Here is a 27,286-nt window from a genome sequence, read left to right on the forward strand (position 1 = left end):
TGAAGCACATATCAATGATTAAAGGTTGTATCGCCGTCCACAATCAAGGTAAAATATACCATCTATTAACTTCATTTCTTACGCTCTACAATACGAGCTATCGACAGAGCCGATATGTCCCACCGATACAAAAGCAATCCATCCTATTTAATCTTGGTTGGGTTCTTCAGTCTACTGAGGGACACGCGATCCACAGAGAGAGACAGAAAAAGGTCAGAAATCCGCGATAGAGACAGGTACATGCGATGCGCCAGAACTGCCCTTGGCCGCTTGGAAAGCAGAAGCAGATGGAAAATATCAAAACATGCAAATACTGTCACAGTAGGGAAGCGCAACGTATGCACTTGCTCCACTCATCCTTCACCTTGACATCGACCTTTTCCATGTTCTCCATGGTCACTCATTTCGATGCTTCAGGAGTTTCGGCCACCACTGCCAATATGGGAGTAACGTGTTGACGATTTACCAATTCAGGACACGCTTTTGCCTGTCCTGAAACATCTCCAAGGTCAAGTCTATAAGTTCAGATTAAGGAAAGAAGGAAAAAATCAAAAACAAGTTGGAACTACCTCGCTCGAAACTCCGGGAGAGGTAGTAGCATGCGACCTGATGGGATATAGAGAGTGTCCATATTTGTAAGCGATCTCCCTTGCACGCAAATTGAGCACAAGTTTTGGACTCGCTCTCGTATATAGATATAAATACATAACAGGAGTTTCTGCGTGACTACACAGTCGAGACGATATAGGCTCTGCAATGCACAAGACGAACCACTGGCGACATATGGCTCCAAACCGTAAATATCGTAATGCAGGAAGTTGGCCATGATAACGATCATGCTGGACTTGCCTATACTGGGAGGCCCATAGAGAAGATACACGCGCTTCCAGGCACGGGGAAACGGCAGGGGGGACGATGATAACGAAACGACGAAGTGCGAAATGGAACGAAGAGAAAAATGCAGGAAGATGAAGCCCATATCCATGCAAACACAACGACGCGAAGCCATGCAAGGACGTTAATTCAAGGAAATGCAATCCATTAGAAACAAGTGCATGGCACGTGGAGCGCAAATACGGGGCAAGAACTCCAGCTGTAATTTTTCTCTAGTTAAATAAATCGAGGATTTTAGCTTTCCTCAGCTACCACACCATTACTTAGGTTTCCACTTTAAAAGTGGCAGGCCAAAAAGATATAGAGGATCTATTTCTACTATATCATTCACTATCTCATTCATTTATGAGGGAGGTATATGGTACCGATAATAGCTTAATGGTACCGTTGAAGTAATAAATTCATATCAACTATATACGTATTTTTGGGCCATCATGGATTTATCTAGAATGGATATCATGGCGGTCTAGTATTTGTATGTCCATATATGGTATGTGATACATAGGAGGAGTGTTCCAATAACTCATATACGTCCAAAAGGACTTCAATACAATCACATGTTTCCATGAACTATCAATACTTTGAAAAATTCGAAGTACAAAAGGGACCCCATGACCATGGGACCTCATAGTTGGTCAACAAATAATATGAGGGGTTTAATGTAATATGCCTAATCCCACTAGAGGGCATAAGAAGTCAATAGGTATTTATTTCAGTGACACGAGGTCAAAGCTAGTTACTGTAATGTTTGCATGGGTTATCCAAATGTCAATAACTCCATGATCACAAGCGAGTCACAAGCATCCTGAAGGGGATGTGTGTGTGTGTGTTTCCCTTTGATCGCATTTCCATAGGTCCAACACACAATCCAAGTGAGGGCAGCAGTCCGCCCATCACAATGAATTGGGTCGGACTACTGCCCTATATAATTTCAATGAAGTGTCATAGTGATTTCTTATGAATCATCACCATACCGGTTCTTCGTGTATGTGTGTGTGTGTGTATGCGCGAGTGCGTGCGGGTGTGCATGCGTGTAAATGTATTGAGAGAGAGAGAGAGGGGGGGGGAGAGAGAGAGAGAGAGCAATGTAGGTGCTATAACTCAAAGGGTATGCTATTTAGATCACTCTATGTGCTTTTGTATGTGCTATAGATCAAAGGGTAGGCTTTTTAGAAATACACTACAAGGCATAGGCCCTTTTCCGACGAAAATACCGACGCTTTTTACATTAAAATTTTTTTTTTTCACGAGCGCAAACGTCGTTATAAAAGTCGCTAAAAGCGTCAGAAAAGAACCGTCGCTATAAAGCGTCGCTATATAGCGACGTTGTTAAACGTCGCTATATAGCGACACTACTAATCGTCGCTATATAGCGACACTGGTAAACGTCGCTATATAGCGACGATTAACAGAAGTAAAAAAAACAGCATTAGTGGGGCCTAACAGGGCCATAGCAAGCCCTGTTTTGCCCCACTAATACTTTTTTTTTTTAAATTACAAAAGAAAGTTTGTTATTACAAAAAGTAAAGAGGGGAAAAGAGACATATGCTCATGCTTATGCATGAGCATATGTCTCCTTCTCTTATGCTCATGCGTAAGCATAAGCATGAGCATATGTCTCCTTCTCTTATGCTTATGCTTATGCTTATGCATAAGAGAAGAGAAGAAGAGGGAACGGAAAGAGAGATTGGAAAGGGGGAAAGAGGGAAAGAAAGAGAGAAGAAGAGGGAAAGTAAAGAGGGAAAAAGAGACATATGCTCATGCTTATGCATGAGCATATGTCTACTTCTCTTATGCTCATGCATAAGCATAAGCATGAGCATATGTCTCCTTCTCTTATGCTTATGCTTATGCATATGCATAAGAGGAGTCTTATGCATATGCATAAGCATAAGCATAAGAGAAGGAGACATATGCTCATGCTTATGCTTATGATTATGTATGAGCATAAGAACATGAGCATGAAAGAGGGAAAAGAGGGTGGAAAAGAGGAGAAGAGAGAAGAAGAGGGAACGGAAAGAGGGATTGGAAAGGGGGAAAGAGGGAAAGAAAGAGAGAAGAAGAGGGAAAGTAAAGAGGGAAAAAGAGACATATGCTCATGCATGAGCATATGTCTCCTTCTCTTATGCTCATGCATAAGCATAAGCATGAGCATATGTCTCCTTCTCTTATGCTTATGCATAAGCATAAGCATTATGCTCATGCTTATGCGTATGCATGAGCATAAGAGAATGAGCATGAAAGAGGGAAAAGAGGGGGAAAAAGAGAGGAAGAGAGAAGAAGAGGGAAAGTAAAGAGGGAAAAAGAGACATATGCTCATGCTTATGCATGAGCATATGTCTCCTTCTCTTATGCTCATGCATAAGCATAAGCATAAGCATGAGCATATGTCTCCTTTTCTTATGCTTATGCTTATGCTTATGCATGAGCATAAGAGCATGAGCATGAAAGAGGGGGGGAAAGAGGAGAAGAGAGAAGAAGAGGGAAAGGAAAGAGAAATTGAAAAAGGGGAAAGAGGGAAAGAAAGAGAGAAGAAGAGGGAAAGGAAAGAGGGAAAAAGAGACATATGCTCATGCTTATGCATGAGCATATGTCTCCTTCTCTTATGCTCATGCATAAGCATAAGCATGAGCATATGTCTCCTTCTCTTATGCTCATGCATAAGAGGAGTCTTATGCATAAGCTTCTCTCTTCTCCTCTTTCCCCTCCTCTTTTCCCTCTTTCATGCTCATGCTCTTATGCTCATGCATAAGCTGAGAGCATGAGCATGAAAGAGGGAAAAGAGGAGGGGAAAGAGGAGAAGAGAGAAGAAGAGGGAAAGAAAAGAGAGATTGGAAAAGGGGAAAGAGGGAAAGAAAGAGAGAAGAAGAGGAAAAGAAAAGAGGGAAAAAGAGACATATGTCTCCTTCTTTTATGCTCATGCTTATGCTTATCCTTATGCATGAGCATAAGAGCATGAGCATGAAAGAGGGAAAAGAGGGGGGGAAAGAGGAGAAGAAGAGGGAAACGAAAGAGGAAAAAAGAGGGGGAAAGAGATTGAAAGATTGAAGGAGAAGGAGAAGGAGAAGGAGAGGAGGGAAAGAAGAGGAGAGAAGAGGGAAGAGAGGGGAAGAGAAGGTTCCTACGCCCATCACTGCAGCTAGCACTTAAGGCACTAGCTGCAAGCCAATGCAAATTAGAAAAATAACAAATGGAAAAAAGAGGAAGCACTTACTTGGAATAGTACGTCCCGCTCGATGTTTTGTGGACTGGCCCTACAAAAGAGAAGAGTCTTCTTTCTTTCTTAAAATCTCATTTTTTGTTTCAATCCTTTGAAATCAAGCATGAAAACTAGTAATCAAGCATGAAAACTAGTAAGGAGCTTTAGCAATACAAGGATAAGCACTCACAAAACGAAATCTCACAGAAAACCTACCTACATTGTTCAAAGAGACTCACCTCTTCAAAAACTTCCTTTCAAGAAACCAAAGAGGGAGAAGGGTGGAGGGGGAGCACAAGAGCTAGGAGAGGGGTGAGTAGTGGTGAGGAGTGGAGAATGGAGTGGGAGGTCGTCGGAAATAGGTGGGAGGAGAGATCGCTTTGCTTACAATAGAAATTAGAGAGTGCAAAAGAAAGCGCCGCACATCGCGACGGGTTTTGGTTTAAATCCACAGCGTCGCTATATAGCGACGCTTTTTCGTCGCTATATAGCGACGCTTTTCCGTCGCTATATAGCGACTTTTTAGTGTCGCTATATAGCGACCTTTAACATTAAAAATATCAAACCCTAAAAGTCGCTATATAGCGACGTTTAACCCTAAAAGTTGCTATATAGCGACTTTTAACCCTAAAAGTGGCTATATAACGACCTTTAACCCTAAGTGTCGCTATATAGCGACACTTATACCTTAAAAGTATCAATTCAAGGCACTTGATCTAAGAAGAGAGGGAAGGAGCTCATGGGTGGCTAATTTTTGGATCTTAAAGGATTTCCTTGCATTTTGTATTGTGACTTTAGAGGTGTGCAGATAGAAGGGACATGGTGGTGCACATGGTGATGGATCATCAAAAAGTCATTGCTATTTGAGTTCATGATTAATATTGCATGCGTACACGACACGAAATCTTGAGACAGGATGAGGAGGGTGGTGTGCATATTCCTTCACACTACCAATGTGGATATGAAGATAGAGATCATGTGGATATGGAGATGCCACTACCAATGCCGGATCCAATTGATCCAAATGGATTTAGAGAAGAAGATGAAGATCACAATATGAGCCAAGACGAAGATGTGCATAATGACATCATATGGGAGGAAGATGGAGATCATGATATTGAGGAAGAAGATGACAATCATCAAGAATCACCCGACTTTATTGAAGAAGATGATCAAGTCTATGGTGAACGTACGATGATGATATAGGAGATCAACTCAATATAGAGTTGGAGATAGACTTGTTTGGCACACTAGACTTGGTTCAGGATGAAACCAACTCTCAAACATAGACATGAATATATGAGCTTCGAACTTGATGTACATGTTCTTGTACTTTTATTCTTTTAAAGGATCAAACATGTACATGCTCTCGTATTTTTATTCTCTATGAGATTAAACATGTATGAAAATTTAAAAAATTTTGTCATTGGAAAAAACTAACTTTTAAGGCCTATATGAGTAAAAAACATCTCTGAAAAACGTCGCTATAACATAGTATCTTAGTGTCGCTATATAGCGACTCTTAAAAGTCGCTATATAGCGACCTTTATAACCGTCGCTATATAGCGACTTTTGCTTAACGTCGCTATATAGCGACGCTTTACGGGACGCGCTTTTCATACCGAGGAATAGTGCCCCATCCGCGCTAAGCGTCGGTACGTAAACGTCGCAATAGGATCCATGTGTAGTAGTGATATTTGGGTGCTATATAGCACACTAGGCTATTTAGAAAATTATGTGTGCTATATAGCATAGTGTATATGCAGTGAATCAATTGTATGCTATTTAGAGAATTGTATAGTACATTGTAGGTGCTACAAAATAACTCAAATTCTATTTAGAACACTACATGTGTTATATAGCATACTATAGGTGCTTTAAATCTAAGTGTATGCTATTTAGAACAATGTATGTGCTATATAGCATACTAAAGGGGCTCTATAGCACATTGTATGCTATTTAGAACACTATATGTGCTATATATAGCACACTGTAGGAGCTAAACAACACATTATGGCTAGTTAGAAAAACGTTTTTGCACATGCTTTAGGTGCTATAACGGTTAGTACATGCTATTTGGAACACTATATGAGCTAGCACACTATAGGTGCTATGTAGCACACTATAGATTATTTTAAAGCTATATGTGCTATGAATCAAATAGTATGCTATTTAGAGAACTATATTTGCTATATAACATACTTTAGGTGCTATACATCAAAGTGTATGCTATTTAGAACTCTATGTGTGCTATATAGCATACTACATGTCCGATAATCAAATTGTATGATATTTAGAACAACACATGTACTATATAGCCCAATGTAGGTGCTATAAACCATGAGTAGTCTAAATTGTATGTGCTATATACCACACTACTAATGTTGTAAAGCAAAGTGTATGTTATATGTTATATACCGCAATGTATGTTATGTAGCACGTTACTTTGTATGTGCTATGTAGCATGGTGTATGTGTTATATGGCCCACTCTATGTGGTTGCAATTCAATGTTGTTGCTAGAATAGTTTGTATGGTTGCTTAACAAAGGGTTTCATGCCCACTTTGGGATTCTTCAGCTCATTGGCATTGCCCTAATTTTATAGTACTGAAAAATTTTGCTGAGCTCATTGTGAAGTTCCATATTATGGTTGTGGGGAAGTGGGAGGCAGACTATTGAGAGAGGAAGAAGAGACCCAGCAAGAAAATTTATCCTTATAATAGCAAAGAGAAAGATGTGCCAGAAAAAGACGTTACTAGAAGATTGAAGAAGTGCCAACAAAAGAAGTTGCTAGAAAGAATGTGCACCTTCATAGTGGATGAAGCACACTATCTTCAATTGAACTATCAAGATCATTGCAAGTTCAAGAGTGTGGTCATAGGAATCGAGAGAGGAATAAGATAGTGAGTTTAAAAAACTAAGCTTATAGTAGAAATAAAGATGTGTAGGTAAAAGAAGTTGGTGGGGTAGTGAGTGAGAGAGATATCATGCTACGTGAGCTCAAAAAAGAAAGAGAGAGAAAGAGAGTGCAAGAGGCATGGAGTGGCAAGAAGCCCTCTTACTCTCATTTGCGTATATTTGGGTGTGAGGCATATGCATATGTGCCAAAAGAGCTTCAAAAGAAGCTAGATCCTAAGTCTAGGAAATGCATCTTTCTGGGTTATGGTGAAAGTGGAGAGATGGGCTATCGTCTCTGGGATCCAGAAGCAAAGAAGATCATACGCAGCGTAGAAAGAGCCCACCGCCTCAACCATGGGACCCCCTCTAGAGTTCGTAGCCATCTACATCCTCTCAGCACGCGGGCTCAGAGATCTAGAAGTGCTTGACATCTAGTAGGAGAACCTTTTGGTATTGTGTCCTGTCCTACTTTGTGGACGGACGAAAATATAAAGTGTTGCTTCTATATTTGTCTCTGAGCATTGTCTATTTACTGGCTTGCACATCTATGCACATTATTGTGATTCCACACCCCACACGCACACTGTGTGAGCTCATGGGCATTATTATCAGTCTTCCACCGTGCGTACCCTTTGTTGGGTAATTTCTAACAACCTGCTCTTAAGATCAATGCGGCTGAAAATGGAAGACCCCTCAAGTGTGTCTAGGATGTCATCAATTCTAGGAATAGGGAACCCGCACTTCACTATGATCTTGTTAAATGCACGTCACAACCGGCCTACACAACCATTAACAAGGCCCAATCACTAGAACTTGTCTGGCCACCCACATCAACTTATGCTATTTCCCAAGAAGCAACATCTTACTTAGAGCAATGGGGTCTAGGCAGTTTGCATGAGAGCCTCAAATCCTTGGAGGACAGTCCTACCCTGACCACCTACATCAAGGACTTTCTCCATTCTTACTACTCCAGCAATGCAAAGGATGGCAAGTACGGTACAATCACTATACAACAGAGCCCACTCAACATTATCCTCGATAATACAGTCATTCAAAGGGCTCTCTCACTGCCAAAACAAGGTGGCAAATACCCTAAACGGTCTGCTGATGCAAAGTTTATCGAAGTTCAGTCTCTCCTCACCAAGGGCACACTGATCCATAGAGATGGCATATTGCTTCGCGCAATCCTTCACCATTGCCTCAAGGAAGCAGCACAATTCCTATCCACAATCCTAGGAATTAAGTACGGCAAAGATCGTTCCTTTCCACCCCGCACATTTGTTTTGCTAAGTAGGAAGCTAAAACAAGACTGGGTCCAGCACTTCATCATTTTCTTTACCAAGAAACTCGATGGTTCTTCAGGCCAAAAATATAAAATTCCACACTTATTGGCTATAATCATCAAAAAAGAACAAGAAAGAGAAATGACTCTGCCCCAGTCACCAAAACCAATTGAGGAGTTGGACATACCCTTCTCACCAGTATGGGAGCCATCACCAACTTCTCCAACTATCACATTGATAAGTGCAGATGCCTTAGCAGAAGTACCTATTCTGGAGGTCGGGATTCCGGAATTGCCCCATGAGATGCTATAGCTCGGTGCACAACTGCAACCAATAAGTCTCCACCAACAGCACCAACCTGAGCTCGAGACAAGATCGGCACTCGAACCTGAGGAAAGATCTGCACTAGAGCCTGAGACTACATCAGCACTCGAACCGCCGCCCATCGATGCCATGCCAGTCGATGAGCCACAAGAGGAGCTAGTGCCAGATCAGTAGAATGACTATTGTACACAAGGGACTGAAATGCCATTGGAACAACCTCCCCCAAGTACTACAGAATCATCGGGATGGCTACATGGGCACCACTTGTATCAACAATATCACCAGACCTCATCACCGTCTGTCATTCTCCAACATCAAGCTAGCCAAATGATCCAAATGTCAGAACTATTCACTAGCTTGGCCAAGGAAGAATATGCAAGAGAATTGGAAAGGCGGACTGCATCAGAAATCGAAGACCAATTCTAGGCAATCACCATAGAGGTCAAGGCATTTCGGGCACAGATAGATGTGAAGGAGGTAGAAGAAGTGCGCATGAACCAAGCTGTGACCTCCAACCTCCACCAAAGTCAAACACAGCTGACTGCAGCAGTAGAAGCAACGGCAATCCTACAGACCTACTATAACTCCTTGACATCTGCACATGCGCAATAGACGGAGGTAGTGGCACAAGCTCAACTCACTCTAATTCACAAAGAAGAAGAGCTCCAAGATTGCAAAGACAAGCTTGAAGACATGAAACAATCTTTGGCAGTACGTGCCTTCAGCATTGATGAGCTTACAAGGGAATGCCGAATCTTAAAAGACCAACTTGCTATTGTTCAAGAGGCCAGCACTTCACAAGTCCAACTCTTGGACCAATGGTCCAATACCACTGAAGATATTCCTCAACAGGCAAAGGTCACCTTGCAAATGAGAAAGCTTAAGAAGGCATACACAACCATCTACCATCAATACAAAGGAAAAATGAATGAGATGCACTCCCAAAAAATAATCATCTCCAAGCTTGAACTCCAATTGCTAGTGCACAACAATGAGGCATTGGAAGACAACACCAATGACGCCCCACTACAATGGACAACCGTGGTGTACCAAGAGCTTGTGGCTGCTCTACAAGTGGAAGATCACCTCAATGCACGCGTGCTTATCCAATGGAAGCAACTCCAAATCAGGATCATATCTGCTCATCCAAAAATCAACTGGGAACGTTCCATCGGGACTAAAACCCTACGCATAATTTGCCAAGACTTGTCTGAAGATGAGAAAAATATCTTCTGCCTGTCTACACATGTCGGGTCTATAAGACTCAGGACGGATGCTTTCATTGCATATGTTTGCCTCATGGGTAGTCCTCCCCTCAGGGTTATTGCAGGTATGTTGCCATTGCTACAACGGCCATCCCTATTATTTGCATGGCATGACATAACCGACATCCCACCCATGCAGCTGATCATCCCATTGCACCAGCAAAAAGAAGTGTCGAAAGATGACAAGGCCTATCTCACATCCAACTTCCCATATCTAACCACTCTTTCTGCCAACATCATAACCTCACTTCCCCTTGCTGCTACCACCCTCTTAACCTTCCCTGAGCTCCATCCTAACATCTATTCCCTCCATCATCTCTTTGCTCATGCCTCTCACCATTTTCAACTAACCCAACAGTCACAAACTTACGAGCCCCTCACACCTAGCTTTTTCCCCTCCCTTGCTAATCCTACCCTTGAGGATTACCAAGCTCCTCAAACCATTTGCCTAGTTCTTCCCCCCCTCCCCTCTGCTCCCCCTTCTGCCACTATTACTTTGCCATATTTCTCCCCAATGTCCCCCGATTCTCTCCCTGCCCCGTCATCACCTCCGACACTCCTAGTGCTTCCATCAGTAGAAAATGACACAGTATTTGATTTTGAATATCAGGATCCAGATAATCCAATTCATACGCCCATGCCAAGTTCCAATGATGGGTATGATTTTGATGAGATACCACTTCCCAGTAACCCCATCAAGGAATTTTGGAGCAAATATCCTGATATGAAAACTCGAGGTGGATGGACCCTGGACAACTTTCCTACCAACCTTCGTTAGCGTCAAATTAGTGAAGGTTGGATTAGCAAGTTGGATCCACAACCTGATTGGCGCCGTCCCAAGCTCTTTGATGTAATCTTCTTAAAGGAGTACTTACGGGCACCACCATGTCTCAGAACCCATCCCAAGTTCTATGCATGTCCACGGTGTAAAAAATGGGAAGCCAACATACACACTTTGGTTGAAGATCGAGTCATTAATTGGCCAATGATTGAACCCTACTCTGGTGTAGAATGGAATATCCAAGGCACCATGGTCCGAGCACTTCAGCAGCATGAACAAATAATGCGCGGCAACATTGATCGCTTCCTTCGCCAAAGTGCCATATTCTGTAAAACATTGGAATTCAATCTGGAGGTCCCATGTTACCTCGATTCCCATTTGCCTCCACTCAGCTTTAATCCCAATGAAAGGGTTGATGCTCAGATTACAAGCCGGCTCTATCAAAGAGTGATCTTCTTAGAGGCATGCCACATATCTCTGTTCGAGCAAATGGTGGATACATGCTACCTAGAAACTTCGCAAAAATTGTATGGTGCTAAGGCTTTACAGCAGGATCGACTGGCACGACACAAGTTCCACAGCCACTGGACTAAAAACATGGCTACGTGATCACAATAAGCCATAACCCGAGGACGGGTAATCAAATGGATCCAAGAGTATGTTGACTCAGTGCCAACATGAACTTATGTAGAAAGAGAATGTGTTACAACTTTGTGATACAACTTTGTGTTACAACTTTGTGATACAACTTTGTGTTACAATCTCAATAGGAGGTAGAGGATGTTCTTTGTGTGGTATCATCCTATATTGGTGGTTTTCCCTTGTCATTTTGAGCAGGTTCTTGTGATTTTACCCTTTTCAAGGTAGGTTCTTGTGGTTCTACTCCCCAATCTTTGCCTTGGTTTTTCATAATTAGTAGGCCTGGATTTGACGATTGCCTCTCATTTTTTAATGATGATGATATAAGAGGCTTTGGCCTCCATTTGTTCCTTTTCTCTTAATCGAGCACCTTGTCGTCATAGCTTGAAGATGATGGAGGTGGTCTTATTACACCTACTAGCTTGGGTACCCACATATAAGTGTTTCCAAGGTAATATCCCTGGGCCTCTAGAGAACCCAACGGTATTGTACCTTCCTTGTTGGATGGCATTTTTTTTCTCTTCGATGTTAGGGTTTATTGTTTACATGATGGGGTGGCTTTTGATGTCAAGGTTTGTTGGAACCACAAATGTATGATTCACTGTCAAAGAACCCTTAGGCTTCTAGTAGATTTTTTTGGACCCACACTTGCTTGGGTGCTCTTCTTCTTTATTTTCTTTGCTCTGGTAAGGCTCTCGTAGAGGTTGAGAGGCGTAAGTGGATGTTGGTGCCAATGCTTGAATGTTGGTCTGGTTCTTGGTGGGTTAATTCATTACCAAACAACCCTTTGTTAGAGTCTTGGATCCAACTTTTACCCAGAATTGTGGCTTCTATTAAGCACCTATAGGAGTTATAAAAACTTGCAAGGCACAATGTGATTGTCCATGGAAACATTCAGCATTAAAGAATGAACAACCATAAGTGAGGTAACTCCTTTGGATTGAATTTCAACATCACAGACTTCAAGGACTACCTGGCCAAGATGTTTTACTGTCTCCTAGGAGATGATGTTGTTGCTTGCTCGACCATCTGTCAAGGATTGAATTTGACATGTTAGCTCTACCCAAAGTTGAGATGGAGTAATATCTATCTCCTTATAGTATCAATGGAATTATCAATTGTAGGTTCAATTTGATTAGGTAGTACCGCTCTTATGGTGTAAAAAGGTGTAATGGTGGTAGGTTTATCATTGTCAAGGTCCATAAATTGAGTTTCTTTTTGTACTTGGCAGATCTATTGCAGCCAATGTATGTATCCAATTTGTTGAGTCTTCTAACTTTGGTAAAGCAGCACACCAAGGGTCTTCAGGACTGTTTTCATTGTCCTCTTTAGCTTTGAATACATTTATTAATGTTGACCTGGTGGTGTCAGATTCAGTTGTGAGTAGATTCCCTGAGATAGGGTGAGCCTGCCAAGTTTGGAGATCCACCCTCATGACTTGCTCATCTTTACGTAAATATATTCTATTTGAGCTCTAGACCAATCCTATGGTTTGCATAAAAGGTCTACCCAGGATGATGTCATATCCATCTTGTTGGTTAGGAAAGTCCATTATGACAAACCACACTCGGTAGGTTAGATCGAAGGTCATAATTGTGATGTCTCTTAGAACTCCTACCGATTGGGATGTTGCTCCATCAACTAGTTTGGCTATGAGGTTTGTGGGGATAGCCTAAGATGGATAACACAAACCGATGGTTACACCCGCTCCTCCATCCAAGATTGCTGTCAATTGTTGTTGATATATCATGGTATGATATGGGTAGTATTGCATTTATATCATCACTCTCAAAGTACTGGCACAATTTGTTGACGGGTACCTTGGGAAAGTGTTGGGGGTCATTTGGGAGTTCGACTACCTTAGGATCATGGACTTAGGAGCTACTATTTGCCCATTCATCCAATCTAAGAGGTCTCTCGATAAAGTGGGATTATCACGTAACTGTGGACAAGAATGTAGCTAGTTTGGCTACATCTTGGGTTTGTGGAATTGGTTCACCACCACCAACCGACTGTGGCTCTTCAAACACATAAAAGGACATATTGTCTTCTTCTCTTGCTTGATGCCATGCAAGGTCCTCCTCAAACATCTTATGTCTTAGGAGTGAACGCCCAACCAATGAACCTTGTGATTGTTCCTCATCTACTCTTTCGAGTATGAGGGAGACTTTAGGGGCTCTATTGAAGGTCTGGTAGTTAGGATGGATGGTTTCTAGCCCCTTGTTGTTGGCATATGTGAACCTTTTGGACCACTCTGTTGTGTACTTTGTTCTAGCATTTGAGATTCTTGGGGTAGTCTGAGCCCAAATTCACCCCTATATAACTAGCTTTCCTCAAAGGATGGATATGGTGGTAGTTCATTGCCAGAAGATACAATAGGACTTGGTTCCTGAAACATTTTTTTTGACAACGATGGTTGGGATGATACCTAAGTTTTTACTAACACTCTATTTTGCCTAACAAATGGAATCTGTGTCTATTGGTTCTATTAATCCAAGCCTACACATAAAATTGGAAAAGGCTTCTCTTAATCTAGTTGCCGTAGAAGGGGTAGGAGATTGGGGATCATTAAAGCTAGTGCTTGGAGCCATTAAGGCTCTAACTTTGGAGGCTTCTCCCATGTCTTCGGACATGCTCATGAACTCTTCTAAGCTAGACCAATCACCTTGTGGTGGTTCGTGTAAGATGTAAGAATCGACTTTTGATCTTGTTGACCCTAAGGATGTAAAGCTAGGTGTATAGGTAGATAAGAGGGTATTTGAGGCACTATCCTTAGGCTCAAGATGAGCTCTTAAGATTCATCCTGATCTTAAGTGCATGTATTGGTAAGCACAGTTGGGACCCCAATTCTAATTTTTGCTTCAATGCGGGGTCAGGGAGTGGGAGCTCCTTGTGGCATAGTCAAAGCTAACTTGACGTGGTCAAACCTAACTTAGCATGGTAAAATCTAACCTAGTGTGCATTGGGTTATGAATGCATCGTGCGCCAGCTTAGTATCTTGGTGTGTGGGGGTTTAGTAAAGTCACATGTATGCTGGCTTAGTAACCCGACATGCATGGAGATGCTCACTTGGTGTGTGTAGAGATGCTAACTCAGAGTGCATGGAGATAGAGTTGACCTCTATTTTGGACAAGACTTGGTCATTAATTATGCTAGTTGTTAGAGATTTTTTCAAATGTTAGGTTGTCAGTCACTGTCAGATGATGTTAGAAGGCTAACCCCACAAAGTCAATGCTATCCCAGCAGAGTCAATGCTATCCCAATAGAGTCAATGCTAACCCAACAAAAAATTATCTCCCTGTGCGATGGGTTAATAGCCTAATGTGTTCACTGCATTAGGTTAACCTGACTCTTCTCTCTAGGAACTCTCTACACGACAACATTTTCAAAATTCTTAGAGTTTTTGGAGCTTCTGTGCAATGCTTGGAGTGCTTGGACTTTTACTCTACTTAGTAAACAACATGAAACAATTTAAAAAAACAAGAAAGAAGAATTTTGGAAGGAAAAATGTGGTGTTTTGCAAAAAGTGACAGTTTTCTCCTTTCAAACCACTTTGAAAATCACTCCTAGCATCATTTCTTAGTGTTTTTGTTGGAATTTGCTATCACACACACTTAGCAATCACCTAAACTACCCTTCTACAAACTTTGAACACAAAAAAATACCGAAATGTCTTCAAAATCACTCTTTCACTCACACCTTCCTATACACCAAAAACCAACTTTTCTCTAACTACAATAGTTGGGCAATGGGTGGGTAACAAGAGAAGCAAATGCAATGGCACCGAAGATGTGTAGTCTCGGGCGATGACTCACATGTCATGGGGATCTTACAAGAATGGCGATGGAGTACTCCTCCAAGCTACTATGGGTTGAGAGCAATGCATGCAAATGCCATCCACTAGTGTCACTCTAGCGAATCCTGGCTTGACTCCTGGCTTGTTGCGATCGTGAATCCATAAGGAAGAGGGAAGTGGAGAAGGAAGAGGAGGATAAGAGGAAGGTAAGAGGAGAAGAGAATATGGAATTCACGAAAGGCACTATGAGGGAACAAGAGACAACTTCAAAGAGGAGGAGGAGAGCAGCTGAAGATTGAGAATATACTATTGCAAGAAAGGGTGAGTGCTTTATAAGGAGATGTAGAGACACAAATTCAAGCTATGGTATATGAGGACACATTGGAGGTAGACGGCACCTTTATGAGTAGCAAAAACTTTCAAGAGTTGCATAAAGTAATTGTACAATTATATGAAAGAAATGTGGAACAAGGTGAAGGATAAGTTAATGGAAGCATTTGATCATTTGAATCCATTAGAGTAACAATGTTGCAGGAGCAGTTAGAAGCTCTGCAGAAAGAATTATATGAGGAAAAAATGACCAAACAGGTCATATTTGCCACCTTTATGTTTGAGTAAGGGGAATCTTCATTTACTGGAGAGGAGCACAAAATTCAAAAGAACAAGAGGTCATTTGTGCTCCAGAAGCTGTTATTCAAAAAGAGTAGCAAGTTGTTGCATGTGCTTTGATTTAGGTAGCATAGGATACAATTATCAAAGAATAAATGGACGACAAAGTTGATTTAGAACACTTTTCTATCACAGTTTTAAATGAAATAGTTGGAAGTGTTAGCCAGGTGATTGAGTTGAAGGAACAATTCAGAGCTAGAACCACTACTTTGATTAAATTAATCAGTTTGGTTATACTATAGCAACAACTGGTACAGATATGCAAAAGTTATGGATACCACTGTTGATCCCATAATCACTAACATTACTGGTCCACAGGATCAATTAACTTTAATCTTTCTTACTTAAATTTCAACTCTGTTTTTAAACACATGTGCCTTACAAATTGGATATCAAATATGTTTTTGAACACAAATAGCTCATATCTACATTTTGTACCCATTTTTCCTAATGCTAGCTAAAATTGGACAATAAACATTGGCCTCAGTATATCTTTTGGGAAAATTTTAAGCAGCTATGTATAAGAATTGCCAAAATCTTGGTATTGCACCAAGCTCTTTTGATAATTACCTGCATAGTCTTGAATCGGGAAAATGTTGCCTCATGAAGAGAGCTTACTATTATTCCACTAGAATTTACTAATACAAACATCAAGGTGGGTTCAGGTCTAGGAATTTGGAACAAATTCCAAATTCCTATCCACCGGGTGTGCCAATCATATACAGATAAATACATATACATATCCGGATAAGTATTTTCTATTTTCAATATAGTTATGGTAGCTAGTTTTAGATGGCAAGGGACACCAACTGCCAGGTGTATCCCCTCTAATCCATGCATGTGAGACATGCATGAGAGAGATGTAGTTGCTATGAAGAAGTCTGATGAATAGATGATTATTGCATCTAAGATTTTGTTCATGTGTTTATAGTTCATTGTTCATTGTTCTGTAATTTTGCAATAATCAATGCTCTATTACGATGGTACCATTTTGCAATACATACTATCTTGATGATGTTGTTTGACATAATGCAAATATAATATGCTTGTGATGTGTTAATCAATTCTTTCTTCTTTTGAGAGATGAGAGCCTTATTGCATTGAGGATAAAAGGTAGTTGATATGAGATGGTTGATTTTCAACTTTTGCATCAAGGATTCCATTAATTTATTCCTGAAGGACCTCCCCCCATTGTAAGGATTTCCAATGGGAACCCAAATTGGGCACATATGTACTCTTTGAAAAAGGATGCCACCATTGTTGCCTTATTATTGACTATGGCCTTTTCCTCTGCCCATCAGGTTGCATAATCTGTGGCCACCATATATAATACTTCCCACGTGAGGAGTGAGGAAGTGGTCCCACAAAATCTATGCCCCATATTTCAAATGGGCCATATGCTAGAATAGGTTTTAAGGGTTCAGGAACCAAGTGCTTGCACCCATATGCTTGGCACACTTCACAGCTTTGACACCACTCATAGACATCTTTGTTGAGACATGGCATAGCTCCATGACTCTTCCCAGCTCACCACCCTTCTAAGAACCTTATCTTTACCTTGCTTGTAGATAACATCACCTAGAATTGCATAAGGATGCGATTTCCTTACCCCTTTGCTTCTGTTGAGGGCTTAATCCCATGAAGAAAGTGCCCTGTATCCAAATAATGTTGGGACATCTTGGAGTTCTGACTAGCTCGTATCTATCAAACAAAGAGTAGCCATTTTGACAGAAGACAAGGTTCTTATAGCCAACCCATCAACATTTTGATTATCTTTTCTTAAAACATGCCCAAATTTGCAAAACCCAAAAGCTTCTTTTAACTCTATGGCCTTTTTATACAATTCTTGCAGATTAGGACTTCTTGCCTTGTACTCCCCTTTCATATGCCTAATGATCAATTGAGAATCTCCTTTAACCTCTACCTCTTTCACTCCCTCCTTTAGGCAATCTTCTAATCCACAAATTAATGCATTACATTCAGCCACATTATTTGATATAGCATTTGGAAATTATATACCCTTGGCCCATACCTCCTTTCCTTTTGAATCACAAAAAATGATCCCCCCAGCTCCACATTGCCTAAAAGGGCTAAAGTATCCATCAAAGTGCAAAGTGAAAGAAGTTGTTGGAGTCTCTAAATCTTCACATAGCTCATCATTTGTCCCTATTTCTTTCTTCTCCTTCTTCCCCTATAAGAAGATATGCTAGAGAGGTCCTAGTGTGCTTTTGGTAATGAAAGTGAACGAGAATTCTTGAAGTTTACAAATCCATTTTGTAGACTTTCCTGTACGATTGGGTTTGCAAACCAAGAGTTGTAAAGAAGGATGAGATGTAAGGAACAAAAAGGTTTGAGGTAGCAAGTATGATCTAAGCTACTTTATTGTAAAAACAAGTGACAATCCTCCTTTGTCCATTTTAACATACCTCTCTTCAGCATCAGTAAGTTGTCAACTTGCAGAATAGACAGGCTGCATGCATCCTTGCTCTCCCTTTTACAAGAGTCTGGCACCCACTGAATGCAATGATACACTTGGATTCACATAAAAGTCATCCCCCCACCTTGGAGGTTGCATAATCAGACTCTGAATCATGCATTCCTTAAGCAAACAAAAGGCTTGAGTGCATTTTCAAGTAATCCTCCCACTCAGTACCCATTATGGAATCATCAAGAAGAAGCTCATTTTGGTGGCGATGACTAGTGAGTTCCATGTCATCTCTTTCAAACTTGGTTAAAGAAGGTTCTTCCTCCCAGGATTCATCTCCTTTAGTATCCCTCGGATTGACCCCTATGCAAAAACCAAATGCAACTCCTTCCACCTCTCCTTCTGATATGGACTCCTGATAACTACCTCTTGTCTCCTCATTGTTGGAAGACTCTAATCCAGGACTCTTAGATGTTGAAGAAGCAACTCTGACCACCTTCATATGACAACTCTTGATGTTGTAGCCGATCTTCTTGTTCTCTCCTTGAGGATAAGATCACCTGTCTCTTTCATGGCATCTCTTTCAAACTTGGTTAAAGAAGGTTCTTCCTCCCAGGATCCGTCTCCTTTAGTATCCCTCGGGTTGACCCCTATGCAAAGACAAAATGCAACTCCTTCCACCTCTCCTTCTGACATGGACTCCTCATAACTTCCTCTTGTCTCCTCGGTGTTGGATGACTCTAATCCAAGACTCTTAGATGTTGAAGAAGCAACTCTGACCACCTTCATATGACAACTCTTGATGTTGTAGCCAATCTTCTTATTCTCTCCTTGAGGATAAGATCACCTGTCTCCCACTTATAAATTTCCTTTACTTGATGTAGCCATAACCTTTCTAGGATCAATGGGTAAGCCCTAGCATCTAGTTTTGTACGAATCCACTTCTAGAGTTTTCACCCTAGTATTATCAACAAGCTTAATGCAATAGGGAAAGTTGACAGAAGACAACCTCAATTCAGCGTCCTTTAGTGTTTTCTCACTCATGATATTTATGGATGTCCCTCCATCGATGTATGCATTGGAAATAGTTTGCCCATCAATGATAACCTCAACCACTGGCACATATCTCCTACTTCTATGTCTGCCTTTTGAGCCATGGGAATCCCATTGTCCCTCTTCTTCTTTTTCTTTGATTCTCTTGTGCTAGCTAGCCTACCCCATTCCTTTTTTATTTTTCGAGAGATTGCTAATAGTTGACCAAGTGTGATCTGTGTAGTTCTCTCCCTAAGGTCTGCTACTGTCAAGAGATCATAATTAAGAGATCCTTGTCCAAGGGGAAAATTTGACTATCCAATCTTTCTTCTAGAAGATTTCTCCTTCTTCCTATGTTTCTCTACTTTGTCTTGTTCTTCCTCTTCTTTTAGACTCCTAATTTTTTTACCTCTCTTTGTCTTCAATGGCATCAAGGTTTCTTCTTCTTTTTTTGAACATGTTTTCTCTAGAAGTGCAATGCATTTATCCTCTCTTTTCTTTAGTTTTGGACATTTTGGATGATAGTAACCCTTTTCTTAACATTCATAACATGTGGCATTACTTTTGTCCCTAGGCTTATCCTCATCCCTGGGAACCCTATGTGGCCTTGCATTGACTAAGTCCAGCTTCAAGTTAGTTAAATTTGTCATCCATTCTGCAATGTTGTGATCCAAGAATGGGGATGATACCTGAGATGTTGAAGCTAACTCTACATGAGGTGATGGAGTCAGCACACTTGGAGAAGGTTGGAACACATAGTCAATATGAAGGGCAGCCTCTTTCTTCAACGAAACACAGAGAGCCTCTTTGAAATTACCAAAATTCTTCCTAAGAACCTTTAGTCAGGATCCAAATCCATGGCAAACTTGCTCATCTTAAGGTGCTCCATTGTCAAAGAATTCTTAGAGTCCTCCATGGAAGAAGAAGAAGAAGCGACATGTAAAGTAGCCTATTTATACTTAAGGAAAAAGCCTCATACTACATTGAGAAGGTGGAAACAAACTCTCCTTCCTTTTGGGAAATTTGATCCAAGTGTAATAATAAGGCATTCGGTGACTCCACTATCCCAAATCTCTCCATCACTCCAATCAAAATTTCCCAATCACCATTAGTCTCTTTTGGCAAAGCCTCATGCCAAGTTAAGGCCACACCCTGCAAGAGATATGTAAGAATTTCCATTCGCTCCTTCATAGACCAACCTGTCAAGTTTCATGCTCGATTGAGCTCCCAGAGATAACTCCTCGAGTCTTCTCCTTTTGATCCGTGGAACACTAGAATGTTGAACATTTTGCACCAAAAGATGAGTAAAAACAAACAATTTGTGCTCTTCCAACTATGGCTTCCCTTATTTTAATCTAGTAGGGGACCATGAGGTTATGATAGACTCACTCTAATCAAAACCTACCCGATGTCTCCACAAAAAGATGTGATACAAAACTAGGGGCTTAGTTTTGGTCATGTCTTAACCCTCGTATTGAAGAAGAGAGAGGAGATAGGGGCATTAAATGAAGCCTAAAGAGATGCTCACTTTTTATCTCCTCAAATCAAAACAAAAATATAGGCATAAAAGGTTATACTCTAACATTGGAAATAAGAAGGGTTGAGGGGAAGCATTTATTTGAGTTAATGGGTCAGCTCCAAAAGTAAGGGCGAGCCTTTGCTGAAAGAACATCTTACAAAGTGAATTGATCTGAAAGGTATAAATTGATAAGGCTGATTTGATTGAATTGTATGATTAGGATGAAGCATTTAAATCTCACACAGACCCCAAATAGAAGGTGAAACTCTAGAGAATGACACACCTTATGGAGGACTAGAGTTGGGTGACACACATTAGAAGTTGATTCAATTACATGGAAGAAAAACTAGCTAAACAAAGAGATGAATTGATAGATCGCTAGAATATATTATTGATAATAAAAACTATATAATCATAGATCTTTAAGAGATCTTTACATCCATATAAGAAGAACTAAATTTGGACCATTGAGGGAAGAGTTATTGTAGCTTCAGTCGAGACTACCAAAACTGTCTCAAGCAATAGACCCAGTTACTCAGACAACAATAGCTTTTTTTGCTCTGATCAAAATACATATTAAGATACACAAGCAAATAGATATTGGAAATAAAAATATTCTTATATAAGTTTCGTGTAAATAGAGTTTGGAGAAAACAACTATGACCATTTTATGAAAGACTGTCAAAACTGTCCATACTCGGTTGCAGTTTTGGGAAGGGGCAATGATTTCCTTTAGTATAGATAAGTAGCTTCCAAGATACATGGCAAATTGAGGTTGCCCAAGGGAGTAGAGAATACCCTCATAATGTGAAGATAGTGGGAGAGAAGGAAGGAGTCTCACTTGCGGCTTTTTCACATACACAATGGGGGAATACACACAAAGGTGGAGGCTGAAAACAGTTTTCCTCTTCTTAGTTGTGAAAGCAAAAAGAACTCTAGTACAAAGAAATAGAAGAACCCTATATGTGGGTCTCAAACCAAACTCAGCTAACTAAGGTGGCATACTAACTGAGCCACAAACTAGAGTAGATAAGGATAGCTATCATCCAGCTATTATTCATGGGCGGTGTACCAACCGCATCTGCAGCTAACAAGTCGGTGACATAAATGCATAACGGTCACCCTGGCATATCACGAGTGGAGCTCGATATCTCAACACTCCCCCTCGAGCTCAATCCCAATTCCTGCATACCAAGCAGGTCTCTGAACTTGTGCAGCTTCTCTGTGCCCAATGCCTTCGTGAATATGTCAGCTACCTGATCCTCTGTGCTGACATAAACTAGATCAATAAGACCTAGCAAAACCTTCTCCTGCACATAGTGATAATGCACCTCAATGTGCTTTGTTCTAGCATGATAGACTGGGTTATTTGCCAAGTTTATACTACTCATGTTGTCACAATAAATGACAACTGGCCCATCTGTAGACTGATGCATATCATAAAGTAGCTTATGCAACCAAGCTACCTCACATGCAACCATTGCTGCACCCCTGTACTCAGCCTCTGTGCTCGACAAGGCAGCTGTAGGCTGTTTCTTGCTGCTCCAAGTGACTACAGCACTCCCAAAAGAGAACACATATCCACTGGTAGATTGTCTATCAGAAATACTACCAGCCCAATCAGCATCAATGTATCCATGCAACTGTATCTGAACCCTAGCCTCATAAAATAGTCCATACTGCAATGTGGACTTCACATACCTGAGTATGTGTCTAGCCACATCTAAATGCGGTTTCCTTGGAGCCTGCATAAACTGACTTACCAATCCAATAGCATAGCTCAAATCTGGCCTGGTAATAGTCATATAAATCAAACTTCCTACTATGCGCCTGTACATAGTAGGGTCTTCCAGAAGCTCACCTGTATTTGCGCTCAGCTTCACATTCTGCTCCAAAGGAACTGAAATAGGCTTATAGCCTTTCATCCCATATTTGGATAGCATGTCCAATCCATACTGCCTCTGCAAGAGCTGTATCCCACTTGGTGATCTAATCACCTCAATGCCCAAGAAATAACGCAGCTCTCCCAAATCCTTCATCTCAAACTTCTGCTTCAATAGCATTTTCACATGAAGGATATCTTCATCACTATCACCTGTGATGATCAAATCATCAACATAAATGACAAGCAGCATAATACCTTTCTCTGTTTTTCTCACATAAAGTGAGAAATCTGCGTTGGAAATCTGAAAGCCAAAAGTGACAAGATACTATCCTATCTTGTCAGACCATGCTCTAGGTGCTTGCTTCAAGCCATACAAGGCTTTCTTCAACCTACAAACAAACTCAGGATGAATAGCATGAACATAACCTGGTGGTTGCTCCATAAAGACCTCTTCTTGCAAATCACCATGCAAGAAGGCATTCTTTACATCCATCTAATGTAAAGACCATCCCTTTGATGTAGCCATAGCGATGACTGCTCTTACGGTTGCCATCCTTGCAATTGGACTGAATGTTTCCTCATAATCAATGCCATATGTCTGTGCATACCCCTTGACAACTAATCTTGCCTTGTATCTGTTCACAAAACCATCTGCATTGTGCTTCACCTTATAAACCCACTTACAGCCAATCGCATTCTTGTCTTTAGGCAAAGGCACTTATTCCCATGTAGCATTTGCTTCCAAGGCATCCATTTCTTCATCCATGGCCTTCTCCCATTTTTCTTTTCCCATGGCTTGCTCAAAAGAAGTGGGTTTTGGTTCCTGTATCACTTTGACCATATAGGCATAGTGAATGGCTGTAAATCCATCATATTTCAGCCTATCCACAGGATACCTAGCTCTGGTAGACCTGCGCAAAGTAGGCTCACTTCCAAGTGCTCTCAAAATATCCCTGGTCTTCCTTACTCCAGGTGTAACAACAGAAGGAATACCCAACTCATCATCAATGCTCTGTTCTGAGCCACTGGATTCACCATCCACATAAGAGTGACCTGCATTCACATCAAACATGGGCTGATCTACCTTCTCTTTTCCTTTTCGTGATACCTGCATACCACTATCTGCATTGCCTTGAAAAGATTCTCCTGATCTCAATCTACCTGTCCATGGCGAAGTATGTGAACCACTGCTAGAGGACACTACAGGTCCACTAATATTTTGTGATTGCTGCTGTGAATTCTGTGCAGCATTACCATTTTGTGCATCTATATCATCAATCACATTTACTGGTTTATACCAGCTGCTCATCTCATCAAAAACAACATCTCTGCTCACTGTAAACTTACGAGTAGAAGGGTTATAGCATCTATACCCTTTCTGCTGCAGAGAATAACTAATAAAGACGCACTTCTCAACTTTTGGATCCACCTTGGACCTCAACTCATCTGGCACATGAACATAGGCAATGCAACAAAAAATTTTCAAATGAGAAATATCTGGTTTCCTACCAGTATACATCTCCTCTGGAGTCATGCCATGTATTGTTGCAGTGGGAGTCCTGTTCATTATGTAAACTGTTGTAGCAACTGCTTCAGCCCAATAATAATCTGGAGGTCTTTTTCATTTAGCATGGCCCGAGATACCTCTCCAATATGCCTGTTTTTACTTTCTGCAAGTCCATTTTGCTGTGGGGTATGACTGCATGAATATTGCTGCTTTATGCCATGCTCCTGCAGGAACCTTGCAAACTCATTTGAGAGGTATTCTCCCCCTCCATCTGACCTTAGGCATTTTATTTGCAGTCCTGTTTCTTTTTCAACCATAGCTTTAAAAGCTTTGAAATGCCCAAACACTTCACTTTTCTTTTTCATAAAATGCACCCAAACTTTTTTGCTGTAGTCATCAATAAAAGTGACAAAATAATGACAGCCTCCAATAGATGCAGCTTTAGTAGTCCACACATCAGAGTGGATTAATTCCAATGGCTTCTTACTCTCTTGAACATGCCTAGGAAATGGTTTCCTTGCCTGTTTTCCAAATTGACAGGCTTCACATACCTTATGCATTTCTGCAACCTTGAATTTTGGCAATCCTGCAACAATATTTTGGGCCTGCATTGATTTAAGTCGCTGTACATTAACATGACCAATGCGTTTATGCCAAATATCAATATCTACAACTACACCGGTCCCATGTGCAAACATTGCTGCACTCAATTTAGGCATGTCCGCATCCAATGTAAACATCCTGCCCTTCTTTCCTTTTGCTATCAAGCAACCATTATTTTTCATATCCTCAACAAAGCATCCATGAGGATTAAATCTGACCTGCAAGCCATGCTCAACCATTTGACCAACTAAAACCAGGTTCTTGGTGATATTCGGGACATGAAATACATCAAACAGGTATTTCTTTTTCCCATCCTGCATAGACAAAGGAATTTTACCAATTTTGACAATAGGATGTGCAGTATCATCACCAGTCTCCACAAATCCAGGTCTTTCCATTTTCTTTGCATCCTGCATCCATTTTGCATGACCTGTCATGTGGTTTAATGCACCTGAGTCAACATACCACACATCATTACTTTCTTCTGCACTTGTCACAGAATTGCTCATGTGCTGCACCATAAACAAATTCTCATTTTTGTCATCACCCTGTCTACTAGAAGATGCATAATTGCCTTGCTGCAATTTTCCATTCATAATGTCATTCTGCTTTTTGTAGTAGTCTTTAGCCATATGACCCATTTTACCACAATAGTAGCATTCAGCATTGCTGTTTGCATTTTGGCCTCTCTGCCATCCACCACGACCTCTTTGGCTCCCCCTGCCTCTAGAGTTACCACGTCCTCCTCCAAAGGACTGGTTTTCTTGAGTTTGCTGCATATTCTGATTTCTACCACGGCCTCCTCTACCTCTGCCTCTACCTCTTCCAGCATTTGAGTAGAAGACAGTTTCTTTTGAAGTTCCTCCTGAAGAAGATGCACCACCATTTCTCTGCTCTTCAGAAATTAGAAGAGCAAACAACACCTCAAAATCAGGAAAATTTTCACGGACGGCAATGGATGTCCGGAACTGTGCATAATCCTTTCCTAGACCATTCAAGGTCACAGAAACCAAATCATCATCTTCCACTGGCGACCCAATGGAAGCAAGTGCATCTGCAATTTTCTTCACCTTCATGTGGTAGTCATTGATGCTCATATTTTCTCTTTGCACATTGTGCAACTCCTGCTTGAGCTGCATTTTCCTGGCTTGTGTATTTGTGCTGTACATTTTTGCCAAAGTATCCCATGCCTCCTTTGGCGTACTTGCATCCTGAATATGCACAATCATAGAATCCGAAATACTAATAGACAGCCAGTACATAACTTTCCTGGCTCTCTCATGCCATCCTTTAAATGCCTGCATTTCCTGTTGATTGGGAACATTAGGAAGAACTGGTTCTGTAATGAACTCCCAATAGCCTTTTCCCATAAGGAAATTCGTCATTCTAAACTTCCATGCTTGGAAGTTGTTCTTGTCAAGCTTTTCAGTGACAATCTGTGAAAGAGAATCAGATGCCATTACAGAACACTGCAAAATATTCTGTCACTGTAAAAAACACAGCTTCTGCCTCACACGGGCAAATCTGCAAAACCGACGAAAGTGGTATTTGACCACACATTCACTTCCTAGTGACGATTTTGCATGAACAGGCAATAAGGATGATTCTGTAACTCCCAGTATCTCTGCGCATAGGCATACGATGCAATTTCTACGGCGACTTTTCACCGACCTGCAGAGCAGTGGTCGCACAGCAAAAACATGGCCTTTTTCTCAGTGCTTGTGGAAAACTTCCGCCTCCAAAACGGGCCCCGAAATGGCCTCGAATCAGAAAAATAAAGTGACTAGGGGCTTTGCACTCATCCGCAGCATATATTGCCCTCTCTCCACACCGCGAAGGGCGTCTCAATCTGAGACAATGCACTCTTGCACTTTCCGGCTGTGCTACCTGCAGAGATTTGCTCCCAAACTCGAAAAGGAAAGCAACACTGGTCCTCTTACCAGAACACCGCGAACTTGGTTTGCCTCCTTACCATGAACCAGGCTCTGATACCATGTGAAGATAGTGGGAGAGAAGGAAGGAGTCTCACTTGCGGCTTTTTCACATACACAATGGGGGAATACACACAAAGGTGGAGGCTAAAAACAATTTTCCTCTTCTTAGTTGTGAAAGCAAAAAGAACTCTAGTACATAGAAATAGAAGAACCCTATATGTGGGTCTCAAACCAAACTCAGCTAACTAAGGTGGCATACTAACTGAGCCACGAACTAGAGTAGATAAGGATAACTGTCATCCAGCTATTATTCATGGGCGGTGTACCAACCGCATCTGCAGCTAATAAGTTGGTGACATAAATGCACAACGGTCACCCTGGCATATCACGAGTGGAGCTCGATATCTCAACACATAACATATCTAAAGATAACTCACTCATGTGGGCATACTAAGCTTTGAAATGAGGAGAATGTAGATGGGAGAAGAATGAGGAAAAGGAAGCATAAACTTTATTCAAGACATCCAAAGCGAAGAGGGGGGTACAAAGGGAGAGCCAAATGCTCTAGGGAGAGGGGAAAGGAAGGAAAATATAGCCAAAGTGATGGCATAGCTAAAATAGAGGAATGAGATGC

This window comes from Dipteris shenzhenensis, chromosome 17, assembly GCF_047967505.1.
Source record: "Dipteris shenzhenensis isolate YYH24624 ecotype China chromosome 17, Dip_SZ_1.0, whole genome shotgun sequence".
In the NCBI taxonomy this organism is placed as follows: domain Eukaryota; kingdom Viridiplantae; phylum Streptophyta; class Polypodiopsida; order Gleicheniales; family Dipteridaceae; genus Dipteris; species Dipteris shenzhenensis.